At 38.4% G+C, this 27678-nt stretch overlaps 1 long non-coding RNA gene across 1 annotated transcript in view; it reads left to right on the top strand.

Annotated features, from left to right (window-relative positions):
- The first annotated feature begins 446 nt into the window (after positions 1 to 446).
- Positions 447 to 27678, top strand: part of LOC147578443 (uncharacterized) — a 43910-nt gene continuing 16678 nt past the window's right edge. Inside the window, exons 1-2 of the long non-coding RNA XR_015255196.1 lie at positions 447 to 626; positions 924 to 1055. This is a non-coding gene — a long non-coding RNA (uncharacterized LOC147578443). The remainder of the gene's footprint in view (positions 627 to 923; positions 1056 to 27678) is intronic.

Below are 27678 nucleotides of genomic sequence, written 5' to 3'. Positions count from 1 at the left end.
GAAGGAAACCCATTAATGGCCCTCAAGACCTAATATCTGAATCCCAGGAGTTTCATAAAGGGAAAAGATTGAAAACAGAGAGAATAAATTGTATCCAAAAAAGAATGAAGTTAATTCTGAAGAACTGAAGGGCTTGTGCTTATACAAAGGGAGGGACCGTCATAAAGGATACACAAATGCAGGCAGCACAAGAAAGGAAAACAGGCACAGACAGTGCTGTCTCATCATTATAACATTTCACAACCAGCGGGCGAAGAAAAGATCCTCAAAGCTTCCAGGAATAAACATACATACCCTACACAAAGAATTGAGCAACATTGTTGCAAGAGGTCATCTGAATGACGTGACTGCAAATTGACCTGGGAGCTGAACGCTGGTAATGGAAGTCTCCTCGCCACCCCCCACCCCATTCATCAGGCGTGCTTGGGAAATGAGTTCGGCTTGCCTTCCCCATTCCCAGAGGCTGCCCCAAGGACACAGCCTGCAGATAGTGCTGTGGTCCTGAGACTCTGCGCGGTACTCGTGACTGAACCCAGTGAAGGCCTCTATATAGTCTTCTAAGATTTGGCAGGCGGGTGCAGAGATCTACCCCTCTCTAGCTAAAACCCCCAAGACAAGCCTCCCAAGTAGGTTCCCTTTTGCTTATTAAAACTGCCGCCACCGATCTGGAGCGGCCTGCCTCTTTCTTGGTTCTCTTCCTGTCTTCCGTGTACACTCGGAGAACACTGCAGAGGAAGGAGCTTGTGAACAAACAGAAACTAAAATACGCTGGAGGAGCAGCGTCCTTGAAATTCTGAGAGAAAATAATATCTAACTTAGGATTCTACATTCAGCAAAGCTAGCAGTAAATGGAAGGATGATATAAAGAGATGTTCGGGGATATGCAAAGTCTCAAAATTTACCTGGCGGGCATTTTTCTTCAGGACACGACTGCTGGAGAAATCCAGGAAACAGGAACGCAGGATACCAGAACAGCAGGGAATCCGATAAGGAGAGAGGAGACCCGCGGCAGAAGGCTGGTGGAGCAAGATTCCAGGACCACGGCGCTATACAAGGTAGGAGTGGAAACAGACCAGATTGGAGCAGGTTAAAAGGCTCAGGAAGCAGCTCTTCAGAAAATGAAAATGATAATATTGACGGTGTCTGAATATACTGAATGCTATTATACATCTGAGAGAGGATTGGGGAGTAAATTAGTCTACATAAATAAAAATAAATAAATAAACAGGGGCGCCTGGGTGGCTCAGTCTGTTAGGTGTCTGACTCTGTTGGTTTCGGGTCAGGTCATGACCTCAGGGCTGGTGGGTTCCAGCCCCACCTCCAAGTCTGCGCTGGTAGTGTGGAGCCTGCTTAGGATTCTCTCTCCGGCTGTCTGCCCCTCTCCATGTGCACTGTCTCTGTCTCTCTCAAAGTGAAGGAAGGAAGGAAGGAAGGAAGGAAGGAAGGAAGGAACAAACTTAAAAACAACTAAACAAATAAAAAATAACAGAAGACTGTTACTCCATACAAATAAAAGTTGATCAAGTTGGGAAAAGTCATCCTAATCAACTACAGAGCTCAGCTAGTGATTGTATTTACATAATCATAATAATGTAAATCCTGCATATTAGTGGAATTGTAATGATAATGGGAGTTTATTAAAAGTAATAGAAGACAGGTGCATGTATATGTGTGCAACGTTCACACGTGTGTGTGAGCATTTGTGTGTGGCTGTGTAAGATGTGTGAGAAAATGTGCTAAAGCCTCTTCTTTAGTAGTGGGAAGTCAATAGGTAATGCCTACCACAGAAAAATTCAGAAGTTGATCATTTATTATTTTGAGACATAGATAAAAAATTTTTTAAGTGTTTAAAGAATGGGACATATAGGAGATGTTTTGGGAGATTGCCAGAATTTCTGTAGAATAAACCATGTTCATGTATAACTTGGATAAAAATTAAAACTGAGTTTAAAAATTCAATTAACGATGCACACATGCACACACACCCATAGACACAGAAGAATGGAGAGCTTCCGAGGGCAAACTGGATTAATTCCGAGCATTAGAGCAGCTTGTCCCTACAGCGTTAGATCAATGCCATATCGATTTGAAGTTGGAAAATTCCCACAAACCTGCCTGGCCTGACTCCAGGGCAGAAATTGCTTACTAGCCCCAGGCCCTTGGCTGCCCTCCGCATGGGCAGAGTACCTCACCCTCTAGGTCACAACACACTGGTGTAGAAAGATCAATTAATCTGTGTGTCCTAAAGAATTTGTTAATAAAATACATTAATTTGTGAATGATTTTCTTTTTTGTAAATTATTACAGATGCAAGTTTTTGCACATGTTTTTATTATATTTTATTTCCTTAGGCGGTAGAAAAATGTGTGTACTGTAATTACACACATTATATACTATATACATATGTACATTACACACTATATTACAGTAGTTATGGCAGAAAATTGGCTTAAGCTGAAACATATCTAATGTTACTATACCAAAACATGAGTAGTATGAAATATCATCCATCATGTGTGTTTTATCAACTTTGTTTTTAAAAAGTGAGTCTCTTTGATGTAATTAGATGCATCAGTGTATAACCGTGAACTTTATTTGTTGCAAATGACAGAAACTGCTAAAAATAACTTAGAGGAAAAGATATATTAACTTTTGAAGTTTGGAAGTCAAGGAGTTATCCTTCAGGTATGGCTGGATCCAGGTGTATAGATTATATATCATTATGATTCTTTATCTATATATAGCAATGCCAATTCCAATTGATTGTTTTCTTTCCTAAAAGGGAAATATTTCTTCCATGAAGCTAAGATTGATGGCAGTTATATAATTCAGAGTTTCCTGACCTTAATTTAGCAACTCTAATAGGGAAAATAGGTTTTTTTTTTTCACGTGCTCATGTATGAATTTAAGTAAAGAATTCTGATTGATATGTATGAGCAATATGCCTACCACCTGGACCAGTCACTCTTTCCTGGGAGACAAGTTTCAGTGATTGACCAAGCCTATATTATGTACAGTCCTATGGTATACTAAGATTGACAGTTCCACCAAAATTACACATAATGGGAGTAGAGCATTTCTTTAAAGGAATGGATTATAATGTGCCCTCAATCCTATCACCCACTCCTCTACTGATGTATGCCTATCATCATATTATTAGAATTAAACACTTTGTTAAGGTTTTGATCTCTTTTAAAATATAAATATCACCAGGACAGGAACCTTTTTAAGCTATAGGCATATAAATCCTCTGTTCCAATCAAAGTGCTAAGAGCAAGTTTGACAGGTTGAAGGAGGAGCAGTGGGGATTTTTCATGGTCAAATTCTAAAGCAGAAGGAGAGACTACATGAAATTACTAGGAGTGAAGACACTTTAAATACTTTATTATTTTGCCTTGATTTCTGTTCTGCTTAGCTATGAATGCAAATGGTCCTCAAACCTAGGGGCTTAAAATGACAATAATTTTTCTCTTATCTCTTATGGGTATGAGGATTTATGGGTATCTACAGAATGATTCTCACTTGGCATCTGTCATCCAAGCATATGCAGATGGTCGTGGTGGCTGCAGTTCCTCAGAGCTCCTTCACTTACATACCTCGTACCTGTCCTGGAAGAGCTGGCAACAGGTCCACAACTCTCCGTGTAGCCTCCCCTACCCACCAGGTAGGGGCTTCTCTACAGTGTGCAGGGTAGTCAGGGTACTCACGCTTTTCACATGGCATCTGGCTTCTACCACAGTGTGTGACCCGAGAGAGCCAGGAGGAGCTACCACTTCTCTAAGAGGCCAGGTTGGGACCTGATTGGCATCACTTTTGCTATATTGTTCAAAGCAGTCCCAGACCAGCCATATTTAAGATGATTGACGAATAGATTTCACCCATTGATGGGAGAATGGTTGACACAGACAGGGATGGAAGGAGTTGAAGGCTGCCATTTTGTAGATAAGCTGCTACAACTACCATGTTCTGGAATATTTTCTGTAAATAGCAAGGATGAAATTACTTTGTACCCACCTAAAAGATGCAAACGACTATTGATTGTTCACTTTTAGCCCATTCTTCAATGCATCCTTTCACATTCTCTTTACTTCAGAGAGATAGATGTAAATTTTCATAACCAAAAGACAGAATTGTACAATACAGTAAAAAAATTGCATTTATTACAAATTTTAAAATAATGCAATTTTTGATGGGATTTTTTTTGTTTGTTTATTGATTTTATCACCCATCAAATGAGCAAAAGTTAAAAAGCATATTCAGAAGTGAAAGCATGATATGAAAGATATAGTTTCATATTTTATAGTTGGGAATATATCAGCAACATGGCAACGTAATGATGAGTGGAAAGAATATAAATTAAAGTGCCAATTTTCTTTGTCACAATAACTCCCATTTTGGGAAATCTATCCTTAGCAAGTTACTTGATAAGTATGGAGAAGAACGAAAAAGTTTTCATATAAAAAAGTTATTGTTGCATCATTATTTATAGTAACAAAAGTTTAGACTAATTTAAGTGCCCAACAATGGAAATATGGATAATAACTTTGATACACCAACCTAAAGGAACTTACGTCATCATAGAAAAATATATTTATAAATAATTTATAATATGGAAATATTTTTGCTTTCATTTTAAAAAAGAAAAAGAAAACAGAATACAAAATCATATATGGACAGCATAATCGCAGTATGCAATATGAATGAAAAGCTATGCCAACAGAAAAAAAGACAGAAACAAAACCTTCAAAAGATCAACAATGTTTAAATAGCTAGATGATTGAACTATGAGTAAATCATTTTCTTTTTCTGACCTTTTTTTCTTCTTATTTATTTATTGAGAGAGAGAGAGGGGGGGGGGGAGAAAAAGAGAATGAAAGCAGGGAGGAAGGGCAGAGGGAGAGAGACTCTCAAGCAGGCTCTTTACGGTCAAGGCAGAGCCCAATGTGGGGCTCAATCCCACCACCCTGGGATCATGACCTGAGCTGAAATCAAGAGTGGGATGCTCAACCAACTGAGCCAGCCAAGTGCCCCTCCAAATTTCTTAATGACACTTGATCTTAGCCAAAAGACTGAGAAGGATTTTTTTTACCTGCCAATCTGAATTTGGAAAGAAAGAGGTAGTGTGAAATTCTACCTTCCTCTCGACCAGGACCACAGATAAGGATATGGAAGAGCTGACTTTGGTAAGATTCTCACCCTTTATAGCTTCTGCCAGTTTTTTCAGAACCCTGTCTGCAGGCTCTCGAATGAGGGATCCCATCCTGGTCACCCAGAAACTATAGAGGAGGACAAAACTTACCCTCTTCCCTCAATGGTGAGTGCTTGGCTGAGACCCCTTTTTCTCCAGAACACCTAGTAAACAGCTTATCTAGGTTAAAGCTGCTCTGTGTGGGCACCTGGGATGAACTCATTTCGTTAAGTGCCTGACTCTTGGTTTTCACTCAGGTCATGATCTCATGGTTCGTGAGTTCTAGCCCCTCATTGGGCTCCACACTGACAGCGCAGAGCCTGCTTGGGATTTGGGATTCTCTCTCTCTCCCTCTCTCTCTCTGACCTTCCCCTGCCCATGCGCTCGCTCTCTCTCTCTCTCTCTCTCTCTCAAAATAAATAAACTTAAAAAAAATTTGCTCTACTCTGTGACCACTGTAATTCAAGTTTATCTTTGGTGATGCTAACCTGCATGTGCAGCCTTAAAACATAATGCTGTTCACCTGAGGCTTCACAGTGGACCCAGACCCAGTGGACCCAGTCCATTTCCAAGTCAGATCCCGTCCAACACAGCAAGTTTCCAGACCCAGTCTGAAAAAAGAAATGTTCTGGTGAAGTATGAAAGCCCAGAATGCAAACGCTGTAGAGGCAGGGTCTTACCCATCCTGGCATGAAAGCAGAAAACCCCAGGGGCTCAGTAGGCACCTTTGCCTGGTTGCCGTGGCTCCTGCCGGCCAATGGGGCTCTGTTTGGGTTTCCTCTTCTGACACGAGAACTATTAAAAAATAAACTGGGACATTTTAAACATTTTGAGTTTATTTGGAACAACAACAACAAAAATCAACTCAAATCAGTGGTTAGAAACCTAAATTTCTGTAATGACAAATGTCATTCATGTTCTTTAAAGAATGTGTGCAGCTTTTCTCACTTTGATTTTCATGTAATCAGGCAGCCTCCAAGAAGACAGCACCATGGCAAATGAAAAGAGATCCTTTTCTCTAATCATTCCAACTGGGGGGAAAAAAAGTCCAGATGAAGATGTCGGGGCACTTGACCCAATGGGAAGCAGAGTCTTTCCCTCTATCCTGGACCTAAAGTAAAAAGTGGCCTTTCAATACTGAAGTGTAAAGCCATTGAACAGAAACTGCAGGCATTTGTTAAAAGTTAAAAGGCCCTGAGGAAAAGGAGACAGATGGGCTTTAAATCATCAAAACACTATTTCATAGGCTGATAGCAAATCATAAATGATTCTGGAGTCTGAAAATTTTGCTGCTTTATAGACCTTGGCTGTAATTTGAGCAGAACTTAGATGAATTTCCACTGAAAGTTCAGAGTCTAAAATGTTTATGAACATGTCCCAATTCAATTCAAAAAGCATTTATTAGATAGCATGAAAACATTTTGTAAACCTGGTGTGTTAGACAGACATGAGGAATATATAATAAACCCTCACTGTGGCTGCAAGCTCTGCCCAAGCCACCAAGGCAGGCAGAGGTCATCCAGAGAGACAGGAGTGTCCCCATAACCTAGTGCAACCAAAATATGGCAGTGGGGTGCTTTCACCCCTCTGAGAAATGAGGGTAGAAATAGTGTAAGCATAATACATTGTGTCTTTAGTTGTGAAAAGCAAAGCATTGGCCATGTCCCGAAAGAAGGTGATATTTTCTGCTTAAAGAAGAGAAGCAGAGATTCAGTCCCATGTTTTCACAACAAGGACGAAAGTTTTCCCTGTTTTCTTTAGCACCTTAAAATGAAGTAAAGCTAGGTTTTTTGCAATTTGCCTTCTCAATTTTCTGATGAAAAATTATGTGCTAAACTATAACACATAGTCTCTTGGTAGGATATATTCCAGGTCTTAAAGCAGGCATTTAAGTGCTGTACCTATCAATGTTTGAGTGTATTGGGGGTGACTGGTGGCCATTGTCCATAGGGACAGAGTCCCACTCACTCCCACAGGGCAGAGCTGATGTTACACTCAAGACCCATGTATTTTGTAGGGCCCAGTATAAAATAAAATGTGGAGTCTCTTGTTTTAAAAAACTATTAAGAATTTCAAGGTGAGAAGAGCACTAAATGAAGCATTTGACCCTTCTGATCATGGAGCCCTTCTTAGCATGAGACTCATTTGAGTCAGGGGCCTGTATGACAGCATGGCTCACATGCCCATGAAGTTGGCCCTCATGACATCTAGCCTTCCAGGCTTGCGTTCCATATTCTTTCTTCTTCCAATTCTCTATATTCACACCTTAGGCTAGCCCTCAGCACATTTATAACTAGTGATTTCTGTTTCTGGCTCTCTTCTCCCTCTCGCACTCCTTCCCATGACTCCCACAAGTCAGTGGTGCTCTGTTATTGCCTGATTCCTGCAGTCTTCCTTTGTGACATCCCATACAGGCTTGACTCTTCAAAGATCCCTACTTATAAACTTTTTTCCTTAAAACTTGGCCAAGTTGTACTCCATTTTTTCACAGTAGGAAAAAAAAACCAGTTGATCATGCCAATGAAGATGTCTCCCAGAATATATACATTTACCCAAAATCACAGCATGTACAGAACTTAATGTGAGTAGACAAAGATGGCAGAAGTGCTGGTTCTCCCAAAGATCAGTTGGGAGGATTCTTACGAATAAGGGATTTGATTACCCCTAATCGTACTTCCATCTATGGCCGTAAATAACCACATTTAACCATGCCACTGGGTCTCTTCTCTTAAATGGCCTTCTGCTATGAGCACAAACAGGGAGATAAGCACAGAGACCATTTAATTGTCCCCAGGCAATTAAATGATGAGCCACTTTGTTGCAAAGATGATTCATTCCAACAGAATTGAATTCTCTGATTTCTCAATAAATATTCATTGAGCCCCTATTTTTCACATTAGCCATTACTTTAAAAAATATGCACAAGATAATAGTCAGCCCAAATAGTATCTAGACGTGGTTTACCACACCAGTTGTCTCAGGTCAAGTACCTTAGAAGCAGATTCTGAGATGGTGTTCTTTTTCTTTCTTTCTTTCTTCTTTTTTTTTTTTTTTTTTCAGTATCATTGATACACAATGTTACATTTGTTTCAGGTGTACATCTTAGTGATTTGACAAGTTCATACATTATATTATGCTCACACAAGTCTAGCTGCCATCTGTGCCGTTACATCATTAACATCGCTAATACAATATCTTTGTATTCCCTGTGTTTCGCTTTGTAGTCTTGTGAATCCCTCATTCCATAACTGGAGGCCTGTATCTCCCACTCCCCTTCACCCATTTTGCCCAGCCCCCCACTCCCTTCCCCTCTGGCAACTATCAGTTTGTTTTCTGTATTTATAGTTCTGATTCTGTTTTTTTGTTTCTTTATTCATTTTTTTTTTAGATTCCACTTATGAGTGCAATCATACGGTTTTTGTCTGACTTACCTCACTTGGCATAATATCCTCTAGGTCCATACATGTTGTCGCAAATGGTACAATCTCATCCTTTTTGATGGCTATGTAATTTTCTTGTGTGTGTGTGTCTCTGTGTGTGTGTGCGTGTATGATTTTCCTTATCCATTTGCCTGTTGATGGACACTTACGTTGCTTCAATGTCTTGGCTATTGTAAATAATGCTGCAATGAACATAAGGGTGCATATATCTTTTTAAATTAGTGTTTTCGTCTTTCCTGGTAAGTACCCAATTGTGAAATTATTGGATCATATGGTATTTCTATTTTTAATTTTTTGAGTAACCTCCATACTGTTTTCTACAGTGGTTGCACCAGTTTGCATTCCCACCAACAGTGCATGAGGGTTCCTTTTTCTCCACATCCCCACCAACACTTGTTTCTTGTCTTGATTTTAGACATTCTAACAGGTGAGAGGTGATATATCTCATTGTAGTTTTGATTTGCATTTCTCTGATGATTAATGATGTTGAGCATCTTTTCATGTGTCTGTTAGCCATCTGTCTTATTTGGAGAAATGTCTATTCAGGTCCTCTGCCCATTTTTTAATTGGATTGTTTGTTTTTTGGTATTGAGTTGTATAAGTTTTTCATGTATTTTGGATATTAACACTTCGTTGGATATATCATTTGCAAATATTTTCTACCATTCAGTGGTTTGTCTCTTAGTTTTGTTGATGGTTTACTTTTCTGTGCAAAACCTTTTTATTTTGATGTAGTCCCAATAGTTGATTTTTTTATTTTATTTCACTCATTTTAGAAGACATATCCAGAAAAATGTTGCTATGTCTGATGCCACAGAAATTATTGCCTGTGCTTTCTTCCATGATCTTTGTGGTTTCAGGTCTTATGGTTATATCTTTAATTCATTTTGAGTTTATTTTTATGTGTGGTGTGAGAAACTGGTCCACTTTCATTCTTTTACATGTAGCTGTCCAGTTTTCCCACTACTATTTATTGAAAAGACTATCTTTTCCCCATTGTGTATTCTTTCCTCCTTCATCATCATTTCTTTCATCAGTGTGTTTTATATTTTTCAGAGTACAGATCTTTCACCTCTTTGGTTAAGTTTATTCTTAGTTATTTTATTCTTTTTGGTGAAATTTTAAATGGTGCTATTTTTTAAACTTCTCTTTAAACAAATTTTTTGTTAGTGTATAGAAATGCTACTGATTTCTTGGTATTAATTTTATATCCTCCCACTTTACTCAATTCATTACTTCTAATGAATGGAATAGTGGAGTCTTTAGGATGTTCTATATATATATAGTATCATGTTACCTGCAAATAGTGACAGTTCAACTTTTTCTTTACCGATATGGATGCCTCTTCTTTTTTTGCCCAGTTGCTATGGCTAGGGCATCTAGTATTATGTTGAATAAAAGTGGCAAGAGTAAGCATCCTTAAGGTCATCTTGACCTTAGAGGGAAAGCTGTCAGTTGTTCACTTTTGAGTATGATGTTAGCTGTTCATATATGGCCTTTATTATATTAAGGTATGTTCCCTTTAACCCCATTTTCTTGAGAGTTTTTATCATGAATGGATGATAAGTCTTATCAGATACTTTTTCTGCATCTGTTGAGATAATGTGATGTTTTTATCCTTTTTTTTCTTGATGTGGTATATGAGATTGATTGACTCATGAATATTGAACCAGCCTTGCACTTGGGAATAAATCCCACCTAGTTGTGGTGAATGATCTTTTTAATGTATTGTTGTATGCAGTTTGCTACATTATATTATTTATAATATATTTAATATTATTATATTAATATAATTATTAATATTTTGTTAAGGATTTTTACATCAGTTTTCAACAGAGATATTGGCCTATAATATTCTTTTTTGTGTGTGATGTCTTTATATGGTGTCATATATATATATGTCTATATATATATAAAGTATATATATATATATACTATATATACCCTGATATAAAGTATCAGGGTAATCCTGGCCTCATGGAATGTATTTGGAAGTTTTCCTTTTTCTATTGTTTGGAATTGTTTAGGAGAATAGATATTATCTCTTCTTTAAATGTCTGGTAGAATTCACTTGTGAATCCATCTGGTCCTTGATTTTAATTTTTTGGCAGTGTTTTTATTACCAATTCCATTTTGTTATTTGTAAACAGTCTGTTTAGATTTTCTGTTTCTTCCTGGTTCAGTTTTGGAAGATTTTATGCTTCTAGAAATTTACTCATTTCTTCTAAGTTGTCCGGTGTTTTGACATATAATTTTTCATAGTATTGTCTTACAATCCTTTGTATTTCTATGGTGTCAGTTGCTAATTCTCCTCTCTTGTTTCTGATTTTAATTATTTGTGTCTTTTCTCTTTTTTAATTGACAAGTTTGACAAAAGGTTTGTCGATTTCATTTATCTTTTCAAAGAACCAATTCTTGATTTCAATGATTTTTAATTTTTTTAGTCTCCATATTATTTATTTCTGTTCTGACTTTTATTATTTTGTTTCTTCTATTCACCTTGGGCTTTGTTTATTCTTCTTTTTCTAGTTCGTTTAGGCATAAGGTTAGATTATTTATTTCAGTTTTCTCTTTTTTCTTGAAATAGGCTGTATTGCTATATACTTCTCTCTCAGAACTAACTTTCACTATATCCTAGAGATTGTGGACTTTTGTGTTGTCATTTTCATTTGTCTCCATGTATTTTTTTGTTATTCTTTGATTGCTTTATTGACCCACTGGCTGTTAATAGCATGTTATTTAGTCTCCATTTATTTGTGTCTTTCTGGGTTTTTTTTCTTGTGATATATTTCTAGCTTCATACTGTTGTTATAGGGAAAGATGCATTGTATGATTTAAATCATCTTAAATTTATTGAGGCTTTTTTTGTGGCCTAATATGTGATCTATTCTGGAGAATGTCCCATGTGCACTTGAAAAGAATGTATATCTTGTTGTTTTTGAATGGAATGTTCTATACAGATCTGTTACGTCTATCTGGCCCAATGTGTCATTCAAAGACACTGTTTCTTTACTGATTTTCTTTCTTTCTTTCTTAATGTTTATTTATTTTATTTTGAGGAGAGAGAGAGTGGGGGAGGGGTATAGAGAGGAGGATAAAAACAATCCCAAGCAGGTTGCCTGCTGTCAGCACAGAGTCTGACACAGGGCTTCAACTCACAAATCATGAGATAATTACCTGAGCCAAAATCAAGAGTCTGATGCTTAACTGACTAAACCACTGAGGCACCCCTCATTATTCATTTATCCATTGATATAAGTGCAGTGTTAGAGTTCCCTACTATTATTGTATTCCATCAGTTTCTTTATTTATGTCCAGTAATATTTACTGTATGTATTTAGGTGCTCCAGTGTTAGATACATAGGTATTTAAATTACTATATGCTCTTGTTGGACCTATCCCTTTCTCATTCTGTAATACCTTTCTTTGTCTCTTATTACAGTCTTTGTTTGAAAGTCTATTTTGTCTGATATAAATATTGGTACTCTAGCTTTTTTTCACTTCATTTGTTTGGTAAATATTTTTCCATCCCTTCACTTTTAGTCTGTATGCATCTTTAGGTCTGAAGTCAGCCTCTTGGAGGCAGTATATAGATGATTTTTGTTTCTTTTTTTTTAATTTTTTTTTAATGCTTTATTTATTTTTGAGACAGAGAGAGACAGAGCGTGAGCAGGGGAGGGACAGAAAGAGAGCGAGACACAGAATCCGAAGCAGGCTCCAAGCTGTCAGCACAGAGCCCGACATGGGGCTCTGATTCATGAACTATGAGATCATGAACTGAGCTGAAGTCAGATGCTTAACCAACTGAGCCACCCAGGCACCCCACGATCATTACTTTAAATTCTTTATCAGGCATATTGCTTGCTTATCTCTGTTTCATTTATTTCTTTTTCTGAGGTTTTCTCATGTTCTTTTTTTTTTTTTTTTTTTTTTTTTTTTGCATATTCCTCTGTTTCCTCATTTTGCCTGACTTTCTGTTTTGTTTTTGTGGATTAAGTGAAACAGCTACTTCTCCTAAAGTTGAAGGAGTGGTCTTGCATATGGTATCCCCTATGCAGACTGTGTGTGCTTGGTGACTTTAGCTAGCTGGTTGTAGCTGTAGCTATACATTCTAGTTACTCTTTTAAACCAGGCTTTTTATAGAAAAAATAAAGAAAAAATAATAAAATTTTTAAAAAGAAAAGAACAGAGAAAAAAAAGAAGAAAAGAAAAAAGAACACGAAAAAAAGAACAAAACCAAAAGAAAAAATAAAAATAAGACAAGACAAAATTTTAAAGTTAAACACACACACACTCACACACACACATGCAACTATGGCTTGTTTTCTGTGACCCAGCACCACAAGGAGGCTGGTGTGGTCTTGGGGACCCTCCACTCCCTGAGGTCACAAGCTCATTGTGAGCCAGATCTTGCTCCAGTCTGGACCTTTAGGGTGGAGGGGGAAAGAATGTTCCCACAGTTGTTTGAAACCATGGCTTTTTTCCATATGCCAGTGTACTTGGGGCTGCTGTGGGCTTGAGGACTCTGGGCTTGTTGAGATTGCAAGTTCCCTGTGACTGCCAAACCCACTAGTTATGGTGTCTGGATGCACTGTTGGGACCCACCAATTATGGTGTCTCAAGCTACCCCTTATGGCTTCCAGACCCTGCTCTGGTCTGGGCTTTTAAGGTGGAAGGGGGGAGAGCCTTACCACAGTTCCTCAGCCCTTTTAAACTGCCACATTTGTTTTCTGTGTCCCAACACTACTGGGTCTGGTATGAGCTTGTAGTTCCTGGGCTTGCTGAGGTCACCAGCTATCTGTGACGATCTTACTCACCTGGACTCAGGATCCATGAATCATGGGGTCTGAACCTGCCTCTTATGGCAGCCAGACCCTGTTCCAATCCGGGTTTTTGAGGTGGAAGGAGAGTGCTCCTACACTTCCCTGGCCTTTTTAAACCATGGCGTCTTTCTGTATCTGTGACTAGGGCTAGTATGGATTTGTGGAGCCTGGGCTCCCCAGCTCACTGAAACAACCGGATCCACCAGTTATGGCGTCCAGACTCTGCTCCAGTCTAGGCTTGTAAGGTGGGGTGGGAACATAAACCCTGTTGATCTCCAGTCCCTCTGACCTGAAGAGATTTCCCTGAGCTCCCCTGCCACTTGGCAGAGTTCTAGTGTTCTCTCTTTTATATGCTAACTGCTCTTTTAAGTTGCAACACTAATTTTTATGTGCCGAAGGACAGGAATCTGTTTCCGGTCCCTCACTACTATCCCTCCTCACTGCCCTTGTCAGCCTACGGAGAGGAAGTTCCCTTTGTTACCATGTCTCCATCTATCTTTTTTGCTCTTCTCTTGCCGTTCTCTCTATGGTTGTTCAGTAGCTGTTCAGTCAACCCTCAGTTTTTCAGGAGGAATTGTTCTATTAATAGGTGTAATTTGGTGTGCTCTGTAGAAGTGAGTTCAGGGTCCTACACTGCCATCTTGAACTGGACCATCTGAGATGCTGTTTTAACAGGTAGTTCACTCACTAGGGAAGGCCCTTGAGATCTCACTGAAGGGAGAAAGGAGAAGAAAGAGGCATTAGACAGAAGGAGAAATAAAGCTGCAATTCAAGAAAAATGTCAACTTTAGCCAATCCCGTGGGGTCTCTGGTACTAGAACTCCCACTCAGAGAAATCCCAAGTAGGAGCTAAAAGGCCAGACATTTATATTCCATCAGTCACAGTGTGCGGTCCTACTAAGGGATGGCTCTTTTCAACTGAGACAATACCCAAAGAAACTAACAGTCACATCCACTACACCAGTTGTTAAAACATTGAAATACTCTATGCTTAGGGTTAATCAACCACTGTTTTGCTGCCTGGGCCACCTCAGCATCTTCTGGCCTCCAAAACTCATCTAACCTTATAACTAGTGTCTGTTCTGACTGATCAGTGCTCATGCTGTACCAATTATCAAACGTTTTGGTTTGGGGTTGTTTTTTTTTTTTTTTTAATAAATCTTTTTGTTTGAGAGACAAATGAGAAGCATAAAATGAGGAAAGAGGTGAGCAGCTCTGGAAATACATTGAATCTAAAATATGTTGAATTCAAATTGTGGGAAATCCAAGTTTCCCAGTTCAATTTTAGATGATGAACTCAAAATTTAATTCTCTTTTTTCAATTCAGTTTCATTGATTACATGAAGTGCTCTGCCTTTCTGTCTTAATTAGAAAGATTGCTTAATTTAATTTGGGTCTACTGACCAAAAGACTACTGATGGGTATTTGAATTCATAACGCACAGTGACAATCAGGTTATAGGGATTTTCTCTAGAGTATTACAAGATAGATTCATTAAATAGCATTCAAAACATTTCATTAAACAAGAATTTCTGAATCACAACTAATTTTAAAATTTACATAAAATATTTCAGAAAATTTCCAAGGTCAAATATACATTTCATGATTAACTCTGGAGCTGAGGTTAGAAACCAGGTATCACTATAAGGTTGCCTTATCTCTATGAAAGAAATATTTAGGAAGAGCAGGTCAGAGATGAACATGAGACAAAAAGCTCTAAACACTTTATTGTCTCATTGGCAGACCCCATCACCTCAACTGCATTATTCATTCATTCTCAAATTCAATGCAGAGGCCTTCTGTAAATCAGGGAGAAATATGGAGCCTGGAACAGTTTAAGGCATTATTTCCAAATGGTGGTCCAATGAGCTTTAGGAAATATGCAAGATGCTCAGGGGAGTTCAGAGGGACAGAGGTGCTTCCCAGTGGGCTCCAAGCCTCCATTTCAAGCAGAAATGCTCTCCTGTATTTAGTTTTTAGAGAGAGACCTCTTACAAAATATTTACCTAAAATAAAGCAAAGTAGATTCTATGGTTTAAAAAATAAAAAAGGTTTGCAGACAATTGTCATAAAGTGGCTTAAATTATAATTAGAATAAAAATTACAAATACATGTCATTTTAAGACAACTAAATGTATGTAAGTTAGATGAATTGAGAATTTGTAAACTCATCATTTATGGCAATTCAATCTTAAATTATGACCACATTGCCTTTTTCACTATATGTGTGGGGGGGTGTGGGGGGGGAATAGGTCAGCACAGAAAAGTTCTGACTAGTCAAGAAGGAAGTTTCAAGAGAGTGACCCAATTTCAAGCTAACTTTACATACAGTTTGATATTTATAAGTGGCTCTGATTAAAGCAAGTGAGATGAGCCCTTATTTATTGTTAGTAAAGAGTCACATTTGTGTAATTGGTTTAAATGAAATATAATGACATGTCAGCATGTCTAATATAGGGATTTTTTACATTGCTGAGAGTAAACTTCCAATTCAATCTGAATTAATTATACCTAAATGTAGGCTAACTTAGTTAACAGAAAAAATATATAAATAAGTAATATAATCATTCAGGCAAAATCAGAGTACCTGACATTAGCAGCCATGGTAAGCCATAAAACCCTAAACTGAAGAATGGGAAAAACAACATTTGATCATAATAATGTTTGTTTTATTTAGAAAGTATCTGTTGAGTATGACACAGAAGAAAATGAAACCCAGCAGCAAAGTTAAACTGTGTGGATTTCAAATGTCAAACTGCTTGAGATTTGAAATGGCTATCCTTTGCTTCTGAGTACTTTTCTTTTTATTTTTTTTTAATTTTTTTAATTTTTTTTTTTTTTTTGAGAGAAAGGGGGGGGAGGGAGGGGCGGAGAGAGAGGGAGACACAGACTCTGAAGCAGGCTCCAGGCTCTGAACTATCAGCACAGAGCCAGATGTGGGGCTTGAACTCACGAACTGTGAGATCATGACCTGAGCAGAAGTTGGATGCTCAGCTGACTGAGCCATTCAGGTGCCCCTAAGTATTTTTCTTTAACTTTAAGTTAAGAAGGTGTTATCTTCCAGGAACAGTTTACAGGGAAAATAATAGTTAAATTTATTCTTAATGAATTATTTCAATATCTTAAAAATAAAAAATCATTAAATTTGAACCTAAATCTGATCATGACTTCAGTTCTAACAGTGAGCTTGCAGGATAAACCAGCCGCAGAGAAACATGTGCAATGAAACCATGGAGATGGAGACAGCAAAGTGCAGAATATGGGAAATGCTATTGAGCCTGGATTTATCAGCAAATAAACCACAAGGAAAAACAAAGAGAGAGGGGACTCTGTAGATTAAAAGAGATTTAAGAAACACCAATGAATTACAATGTACATTTCTTATTTGGATCTTCATTTAACAACCTGGACAAAATTTATACGATGGGGAAATCTAAATACAGCCCAGGTAAAGATTCTGAAATGTTAGGGATACATGCTAAAATATTTATGAACAATTGTAAGATTTCATAACTATGTTTCAAAAAAATCTTGCAAAAAGAATGGCTATTTCTATAAATGAAAAAAGACTGGCCATGTGTTAACAAATGTTGATAGTGAGTGATGGGCACATGGGGTTTATTATCTATCTCTCTGCTTTTGTGCTTGAAATTTTCTATCACAAAAAGTTAACAATAAAATGAAATAACAAGACAAGTAATATTTTCCTATGTAAAAATAAAATGATTGAAATTTCTATTTAGTAGAAGGATATTTTACATGTCTTATAAGCAGTGGAACCAGTCTTACTCTGTTTTGATTTCCATTGGTTATTTTGCATCAGCTTCAAACCCTATGACTTCCTTGCCTGAAGCAGGACATGGGAAATTGACATCAGACTTGGATCTTCCCATTAATGAAGTAAGCAGCTAAAAGCATATTACAGATAGACACACAATATTTCCTGAGAGTTTTCAGAACTGGCCTGCCGAGGGACCCCTAATTTAGTATTCCCAAACTCAATCCATGACTTGGCTCATTCTTTTCTCTTGTCCCCTCCCTGTCATCTCCTAGTCATTTCAATTCCGTGTGGACAGGTGTCTAGCCCAACCAACATTTAAATGTGCTTGGAAAGATAAGCCCAAATGACACCTGATAATATTCTTAAAAACTGCAGTATTGAGTGTAGCAGAAAATACATTTTCCCTTTCTTCCTTCCAACAGAACTTCTACATGCTTAATTAAAGGTCCTCACCTTTCCAGAGTCTCACAAGACTCTGACATATGACATAGCCCTGGCCAAAAAAACTTAAGTGAAAGATTTTGAAAGGGGATTCCCAGAATATTCTTTCAAAAAGAACCAACTCATTCTGTTCTTTATTTTCTCATTTTTCTGTATGGATTACAGCCTGATACCTGGTGCTACAACTGCCATATTAGAACCATGGGAACAATACCTACAGGCTAAAGATGACAGAGCAGGAATAGGAAGAGTGTCTCATTCTTTAAACAGCTGACCAACCATGAACAACTTACCCCCAGTCCTTATGACATGAGAAAAATGGATCCCTATTTTATTAAGCCACTGCAATGAGGTTCCAGCTATCTAGAGCTAAATGCAATCCCTTACTGACGTATATCACTTATTGAATGGCCAAAATTGAAAAATGTGATTCTTACTACTAAATTCTCAGGGAAAAATATCAAAGTCCAAAAATTAAATCTACAATATTTTGTAAGTATAAATCAAAGTGTACTAAAGTAAAAAATGCTATCCTAAAAATTTGTCACTTTGCTTAATCTCAATTAGAAGGTCCTCAACCAGATGCCTGGGAATGACATTTTCTACCATTTTAATATTCTCTGTGCCCATAACTCAGTTTAACAATCTTTTATTGAACATATACTACATCCTCACCTTTTATTTGTGCTGGAAGTAAGAACAGATGTGAAATGTAAGCTTCTAATAAGAGAAACTCATACTTTCATTGGAAAGAGAAACATGCAAATGTACTGATTTAAATAAACAATGTATTGAAGTATCCTGTTACCACACTGTAACATAAAAGGCTAGAATAAGGGGGCACCACTACTAGCCCATATCCTGGCTTAGTGCAAATTGTTTGAAAACTGTGCCTCTTATATGGAGCATCTCACTTTTATCTAATATGTATTACTTAAATGTACAAGCATCCTATACAAAATATATGATGCCATTAGCTCCCTTAGAGGCATGCAGTGACAACCTGCACAGGGTTCTGCCAAATCTGGAATAAGGAGAAGTCACCGTAGACTAAAGAAGTCAGAGAAGACACATAGGGGAACAGTTTGAGTCAAACCCACAATATATTAGTAAGACAAAATAGACGAAAAGTTAAATTTTGTGTTTGATGGATTTTAAATCACATTTTCATTATTTCAAGGAAGAGCATCTATCCACAGAAAACAGTAAGCCATACCTCCAATACTGATCCCTGTATCCTGCTAAGTCTGTAAAAGTAAAGAACTGTTTAATTTTGCTATTAGAAATCCACGGATGCCTACTTTCCCATGCCATAAATGAATTCACTCACAGAGTGGCAGTAAACCAAATTATAGAAGGGCTTTTTATGGTCTTGAGAATCACACATTTGCAGGGGAATGAACATATGTAGTGGCAGCAGAGGAGCAATTACGCATCCTATGATACTCCACATGCAGCTGTGAATATCTGCGTTGCCACCGGTGAGTCGACAGCTCTCCTGGCTGAAACACCCAAGCCAGGGTTTTGCTTTGTTTTGTTTTAAAGAATATAGCTTTCAACCCCCTCCTGAACAAGACTAAACAAAGCAGAGGGCCTCGATTGAATGACTCTTTCCAGTAAAATGCTCACTTGAGTGCTCTGGAAAATGCCCTTCTGAATATCCCTATGGCTCCTTTAAAACAAAAAAAAAAAAAAAAAAAAAAGGGAATGATCTCATCCTTGGGTGGGATCAGGTGGAAATTCATTTCTAGGTAGCTGGAGTCAAGAGTACTGAGATTGATAGAGCATCCAGAGCCCTGAGAAGTTTTCAGTGCAAAAGTTTTCAATGCCTACCTCACTCCTCTCATCCCTATATGGAAACAGGAGCTGTAATCTTTTAAGATCCTCATATGATTCAGGTTTTAGTCAGTGTGGCACTGGACTGATAGATCAGTTAACCTTTTAAAAACATAAACCATATAGTTATCCTGGCTCACATTTATTTTTCTTTATAGATGATTTTTTTTTTAATTTTTTTTAACGTTTATTTATTTTTGAGACAGAGAGAGACAGAGCATGAGCAGGGGAGGGTCAGAGAGAGAGGGAGACACAGAATCTGAAACAGGCTCCAGGCTCTGAGATGTCAGCCCAGAGCCCAACACGGGGCTCGAACTCACGGACCGCGAGATCATGACCTGAGCCGAAGTCGGACGCCCAGCCGACTGTGCCACCCAGGCGCCCCTCACATTTATTTTTCTATAGGAAGATGTTTCCCAGTCTTTCTTGAGCCATGTTCCTCATTGACAATAACAATATTTATAAAGCACACTGGGTAAATTGATGAGGTTGTTCACAGCCAGAGGCAAAATATCTGGGGATCTTGACACTGTAGTTTCAGACCAATCCCCCAAATGTTGAGAAAATCAGGAACCTATAACCCGTTCAAGTAAAAGGAAGAAATTTCATTAGTGTCTTGTAACTTAGAAAAAGAAAGAAAGGAGCCAGGACATTGGGGTCCAATGAGTTTTCCTTTCCTCCTCAGTCCCAGAAATGTCTTTAATCTTCTTTAAGCAATAAGAAAAAAAAATGTATGCCTAATGTTGTTCTGCCTACGCTATGATGTTTAGAAAATATCTAAGTTGCATTCCCTCTGGTTTGGAGTATATAAACCGAGCTGCCAATGAAAGTTGGCTATTAAAAATAAAAAGCATTGATTTTAGACTATTATCTAGCTGTAGACTTTAAAACTCTTAAAAACTCTACTGTGAACCTCAAAGACTAAGGAGGCTACTTTGTTCTGGATGGAATCTTCCTTCCACTTCCCTGGACAATACTTTTTAGCTTCAAGGCAAATGCCTTAACATAGAATACAGTGAGGTAATTTATTAGATTGTATTATTTATTCATTTATTAGAGATGGTATTTCAGTAGGCTACAAAGACACAAACACAATAAACCTTGATATGAACAAGAACATTACATATACTTGAGGAGAAGAACGTACCAAAGATTCTTGGAGGTCCTTAATTGAAGTGATTTTCCTAAAAGGCAAACAATATTTTGGGAGATATTAACCTGATATTTACTCATAAACATTCCTTATAAGCACATTACTTTTCATTTCAGAAACTAGTTCCATATGCACAAGACATAGCAATGCTCTATTAATTTAACCATTGTCAGTGAACAAGAATTGTGGTATTTGAGTTTTCCAGACAACTACAGCCTACCTCCTAAACATGTGATTCTAATTTTCTGCTTTATTATTTAACTTACAAATTTTTTCTACAGAATATAGCAAGACATGCTCACTGTGGGAGAGGTAAGGGGGGAATCAAAGCATATAATACAGTATAAAAGAAGAAAAAAGTACATAAAATATCACTACCTAAATATTAATAGCACTTTAGATATATCCTCCAGACATTTTTACACACATGGATATTCATGCAGAGTACTAAAATTTTTTAAAGTATTATTTAATATTGATGTTTAGTAACCTGCTTTTTATATTAAACATGTAATGGACATTGAAAGAGTGAGACTTTGAAAGGTTATCCAAACTTATTTAAACAATCATTTGATTATAGATTGGTTTTTAGTTTTTCATATTATAAGTAATCTGGTTATGAATATGTGTGCATATAGATCTTTGCATATGCCTTCGGGTGTTCCTAGAGAATTCAGAGTCCTAGAGGTAGGGTCTCTGGAGCAAAGTGCATTTACATTTAATAATTTGATAAATATCACCTAAGTGACTCCTAGACAGGTCAGCAAGTAATTGAGAATGATTGTAGCCCAATGCTGCCACCAACCCAACATTTCTTTTCAAATAGTTTGTTAGTTATACCAAATCCACTTAATGACAAATTTTATCTTTTGCCACTAATTTGAAAGGCCTCTTTTATCACACACTAATTTCCATATATTCCTGCAACAGAGCTCCATAATATGTATATATCCATATACACACATATACACATGTATACTGGTGTAATTTATATTTATATATGTATTATATATATATATATGTGTGTATATATACATATATATATATATATATATATATATATATCCTTCTTTTCCTGAATTAAAATTAGAATTTTGATTAGGATTATATAAGAATATAGATTTATTTGTAGAAAATTAATATTAACATTATTTCTTATTTCCATTCAAAAACATAAAATGTATAGTGCTTAGATAGTTCTCACATAGAGTTCTCACAGATACCATATTAATTACATTAATACACATATAACTTTTTTCTAACTGCTTATTTTGGATATATCAGGAAGATCATGATTTTAGGAGAGTTCACTTATAACCAATCACTTTACTGAAGGTCCCATATTATTTATAATGGGTTTCAGTATACTCTTCTGCTTTTTCTGGGTCAAGGATCAACGACTCCAAAATAATGATAATTTTCCCTCCAACCTTATAAAAGTTTTGAGCTGCTTCTCTCTATTGTAGTAATTACTCAACTGTGAACCAATTTTATTAAGATTGGGTATAAGTTCATGTTTTGGGGGAGCAGGAATGACTGTTTCCAATTTGTCCCATTTTTTGAGGGTTACATTGATAAATAAATGAGTATACATGTGGGGTTTGATAACTTATGACCTGATCTCATTTTTTAAATTATCTTTTTTTTCTAAATCAATCTACTGTCCAACAGCTTTTAATTTTGGTTGCTATGTTTTTCATTTATAAAAGTTCTGTTTGGTTCTTTTTTTCAAATTTGCTAAGTCATTTTGAAAGTATGTTAAAGCTCATCAATTTTTTTTTTGTTTGTTTGCTAATTTTTTTTGAGAGAGAGAGACAGAAAGCAAGTGGGAGAGGGGCAGATAGACAGGGAGACACAGAATCTGAAGCAGGCTCCAGGCTCTGAGCTGTCAGCACAGAGCCCAACGCAGGATTCAAACTCACGTACTGCAAGATCATGACCTGAGCAGAAGTTGGACGCTTAACGGACTGAGCTACCCCAGCGCCCAGTAAAGCTCATTGATTTTTAACTATGATGAGCTGAGTTCAAAATCTGCATATGATAATTCCACCATTTGAATTATGCATCAAACTTTTTCTAAAGTCTGTTATTTCTGCTGGTTCTTTTTCTGCCTCAGTTTTATTAAAAAATAATTGACATATAATATTGTGTAAATTTAAGGTGTACTGCACCATGATGATTTGATACATGTTTATATTGTGAAATGTTTGTCACAATAAGTTTAGCACATCTTTCACTCCACATAATTACCATTTTGTTCTTGCTGTTTTTATGGTGAGAACATTTAACTTCTTATAACAGTTTTCAAGTGTGTACTACAATATTGCTAACTACAGTCACAATAGTGTAAGTTAGATCCCAGGAACTTACTGATATTATAACTGAAAGTTTGTATCTTTTGACCAACATCTTCCCATTTCTCCCACCCTTCAGTCCCAGGCAACCATCATTCTACTCTGTTTCTATAGAAATTCCACATATAAGTGAGATCATACAGTATTTGTCTTTGTCTGACTTATTTCACTTAGCATAATCCCCTCAAGGTCCACCCATGTTATTGCAAATAGCAAGATGTCCTTCTTTTTATGGCTGAATAATATTCCCTTAGGGATGTGTGTGTGTGTGTGTGTGTGTGTGTGTGTGCATGTGTATCACATTTCTTTATTCATTTATCCATCAGTGGGCATTAAGTTGTTTTCATGTGTCAGCTATTGTAAATAATGTCGCAATGCACATGGGAGTGCAAATATCTCTTCAATACAGTGATTTCATTTCCTTTGGATAGCCACATTAGAAGTGAGATTACTGCATTACATGGTAGTTCTATTTTTAATTTTTTGAAGAAACTCCACAATGTTTTTCATATTGGGTACACATTCCTACCATCGCTATACCAAGACTCCCTTTTCTCCACATCCCCACTAGCATTTGTTATTCCTTCTATTTTTGATAATAGTCTTTCTAACAGGTGTGAGGTGATATGTCACTGTGGATTTATTAAATTAGTAAATTATATGTCCATGTTCCCTTGCAGCTCTCTGAGCATCTTTAAATAATCGTTGTGAATTCTTTGTTGGGAACTTCCTGGATTTCCATTTCTCTGGAGTTAGTTAATGGAAGTTTCCTGTATTCTTTTGGTGGTGTCATGTTCCCTGATTCTTTATGATCCCTGTAGCCTTGCATAGGTGTCTGCATATTTGAAGAAGCAATCACCTCTCCCTGATTTCAGGACTGACTTCAGTAAGAAAAGGCCTTCAGTTGTAGGTGGGGGGATGCCGGGAGATGCTGTGACCTAAGGTCTAGTGATGTGGGGCACTGAGTACAAGGGTGTGTGGTGGCTCAGGTTCTGGGGGGGGGGGCATGGTGTCTCATCAGCTCAGACTGCTGGGGTGCACAGCAAAAACAACTGCATGGTCCTTGGTGGCACAGTTGTGGAGAGGGGGTGCACAGTGCCTGCCAGAACTATTGGGTTCCTCAGCAGCATCTCCAGATCCAGTCATTCGGGGCTAAGGCAGATAGTGATGTGGGTTGGAGCTGGTGGTGTATATACACACACCAGCTGTGGGGGCTAATTACAGATGCTTGTGTAGTGGCCAGGGCCAGTCACAGACACACACATAATGGTGGGGGTCAGGGCCAGCAGGAGGGGCCAGGGCCAAATGCAGGTATGTTGGCAGCTGCAGAGGCTTTGGCTGTAGGAATATACCCCTGTGGCTGCAGGGTCTCCTCACAGATGAATGCTCAGCAGTGGAAGAGGTGAAGGGAATCAGGCCAGCATGAGCAAGTGCACAACTGGAGGGACTAGTTGTCAGGCCAGTGACTGGAGATAAAGCAATATCTGGGCCCACAGCAGTTGTAGGGCCTTGGCTGTCAGCGTGTACTTCTATGGATTCGGGATCTCACCACAGGCATACACACAGCAGTCAAGGCCAACGAAGGGAGTCAGACCAGCAGCAGCATACAGGTGCACAGCTGGTGAACCTAGCCTCAGTTGCACTCACAGTGGTGGGGGTGCACCACGGTGTCTACACTGGCATCTTGCACTCACTCAGCTGCAGAGCACTGGCTGACTGCCTGTGCAGATCCCAGGCTCCAGCTGAGGGGAGGGAGGTGGGCAGGGAGTCAAGTGGCTGGCATCTGTGAACGAAAATACCTGTAGGGTGAAAACTAATGAAATCTGCAGGAAGTTCATGGTAGTTATGTTGGCCATCAGTTTCATCAGTGGACAGAAGCTGTTGGGGTCCTTTCCAGAGCAGGTCACTGGGAACTATAGTCACTGTTGCCGTGTGGCTGATATTCGTAGATCTTGTTCTTCCTTGTTCCTAGCTATCTCTATGTGTCACCTTTGCTGTTTCCTGGGTGGGGTGAAATGGAAGCAGGTCCTTAACGAGGTGCCCTGAAAGGCTGGGGATGCTGGTCACTCACCCTGCTCTCTTTTCTGGTCTTGAACTCCTTCTGCCTTGAGAGTTCTTTCTTGGCACCAAGCAGTACTGGCCCGGAGGATGGGATGATGCAAGCACGATAGAGCCACACTTCCTTCCCTTTTTGGGTGGTTATTGTCGGGATTTTTGTTCCACTGTCTTGCTGAAGTTTCTTAAGTAGACTCCTGAGCAATCGCAGAGCTCACACATTGTTGATTTTTGCTGGGAGTGGGAATGGAGTCTGGGGTCTTCTTTTTTTTACCATCTTGGTGACATCACTCTTGTTTCTACTGATTATTTTTCACGTTGCCTTGTTTCCTCGTGCTCCTAGTTGTCTTTGATGGTTTGATGATTACTGCTCTTGGGCAATTATTTGTGAGAGTTCCTTGGAACCAGGATTTACTTTGCCCTCTGCCAACAATATATTGTGACTGCTTTTGCCAAGTGCCTGGGACCACTATCACAGGTGGCCTTTTTAATCCGAGTTCAAGGATAGGAGTTCCTTGACCAATTCCAGCAATGTAACCTATGACCATAAAATCCTAGAAGTTATTTTCTTTTTTTTTTTTCTTCTGTTCTACTCAGAGCAGGATAGCTTTCTTTGAAGTTCGAGGTATGAGGTCAGGTAATGGATACATGGTCCAGATTTAGCATTGATAACTAAAGTACTACACAGTAAAATGTGAATTGCAGATTAACAAAGAATCATTTTTTTAGGCATGGGTATCCCCTCAAATATTACCTGGAACATAATTATACTGAGAAATTTTTCATTGTTCAGCTGAAATTAAAACTTGACTAGATGTCCTGTATTCTACCTGACAGTCTTAATAATAGGTTTAGTTCCTGTACTTATCCTGGTAGTACCCACCCCAATCCTCAGGCCTTGGCTTTTCTCTGCCCTGCCTCAGAAGGCTGCAAATAAACTAGGGGTACAGCATGGACATATTCCCCCCAAAGCAGTGGCATTTGTGCTTGGATATCGTGCTTACATATCTGATTCAGGCTGTCTTCGCAAAACTTCTCTGGCAGGTAGCCACTATTTTTTTTAGCTTGTCAGTGTCTTTAAATAAATGGATTTTGGGGGGCGCCTGGGTGGCTCAGTCAGTTAGGCGGCCGACTTCGGCTTGGGTCATGATCTCGCGGTCCGTGAGTTCGAGCCCCGCGTCGGGCTCTGTGCTGACAGCTCAGAGCCTGGAGCCTGTTTCAGATTCTGTGTCTCCCTCTCTCTGACCCTCCCCCATTCATGCTCTGTCTCTCTCTGTCTCAAAAATAAATAAATGTTAAAAAAATTTTTTTTTTAAATAAATAAATAAATAAATAAATAAATGGATTTTGTTTTTTGTTGGTGGTAGTTGAGTTAGCTCACTATTTTGTTTATGTTGCTTAAGCAGAAGGTTTGACTGGAATAACCTAGTCCAAATTACCCAGGATGCTGGCGGCGGGGGGGGGGGGGGGGGGGAGAGGGCATTTTCCATCACTGAGGACTGAAGACTGTCTTCTAAACAGCGGTACAGTTGCATATGAAGTGTGTAAAAAGGGAGCCACTCCACAACAGGCATAGCTTCATCTGGCAGATATTTTTTTCATATGTGAAGCACTAGTAAACTCAACATGTAAAACTGGAGCTTTCCTCCCAGTTGGAATTCATTCCTCCTTCCTCAGGGCTTTCAGAGCAATTTGTAACTCTAATGTGTCACAGAACCCTTCCCTTGGGTTGTAGATTTATATATACATGATGTCTGCCTTTCCTCTTCAGCGGAGAGCTTCTTGATGGTATGGCTTTGTGTCCTCAGCCTCAGACCCCAAAGAGCCCTCAGAATGGTGATGGCTGATATACTTTCAGTACTCAAAATATGTGTACTAAATTACATTGAATGAAAGGAAAATTGGTATAGATTTTATCCAAAAACAGAACTAATACACTTCCTAACATTAAAAAAGTAGAGATGCAAACCGGCAAAGCCAAGTTGAAGACAGCCCTTATATGAATTCTCTAAGACAGGCAGCAGAGCTGATATATAGTATTAACACCTCATTTTGAATCAGTTCACCAGTGACCTAGAGGGGGACAGGACGGTGAGAGGATGACACAGAGGACAGATATGTTAATGAAGTCAGAGAAGGGGTATGTTTGGGGACTGGGAACCACATGACCTGTTCGGGTGCACAGTATGGGACTGGAGAAAACCATTGACTGCAAACTAGAGACACTAGGAAGCAGGATAGAGCAACAGACAAGAGTGTATAGAATTGGAATCAAGAATTTAAAAGAAAAGCCCTTTGTATTTGCATCTGAACCTAGAATGTGTAACCATCTTCTAGCCAACTGACTTTATAATGCTGGCTGAGTAAGGGCAGGACAGGAAGTAATGATAAGGGCAGGGTTCCGGGAAACTAGATCTAAACCTCCTTCAGCTTATCTCCCTATGATGAGGAATTCAGGTCCTGGGGAGCTATATGGTAAGTCATCTGTAAATCTCTCTGCACTAATGGCAGTCTATCTCACCATTCTATATCCCTGCCTTGATCAGACGAGTTTGAAGGTAAGCCCCTGCTTTAGGGCTCAGAGAAATATAGAACAACAAAGTGAAA

The sequence above is a fragment of the Puma concolor genome, chromosome C1, assembly GCF_028749965.1.
Source record: "Puma concolor isolate L17-30 chromosome C1, mPumCon1.1.hap2, whole genome shotgun sequence".
In the NCBI taxonomy this organism is placed as follows: Eukaryota; Metazoa; Chordata; class Mammalia; order Carnivora; family Felidae; genus Puma; species Puma concolor.
This window is presented reverse-complemented; position numbering and strand designations above follow the sequence as displayed.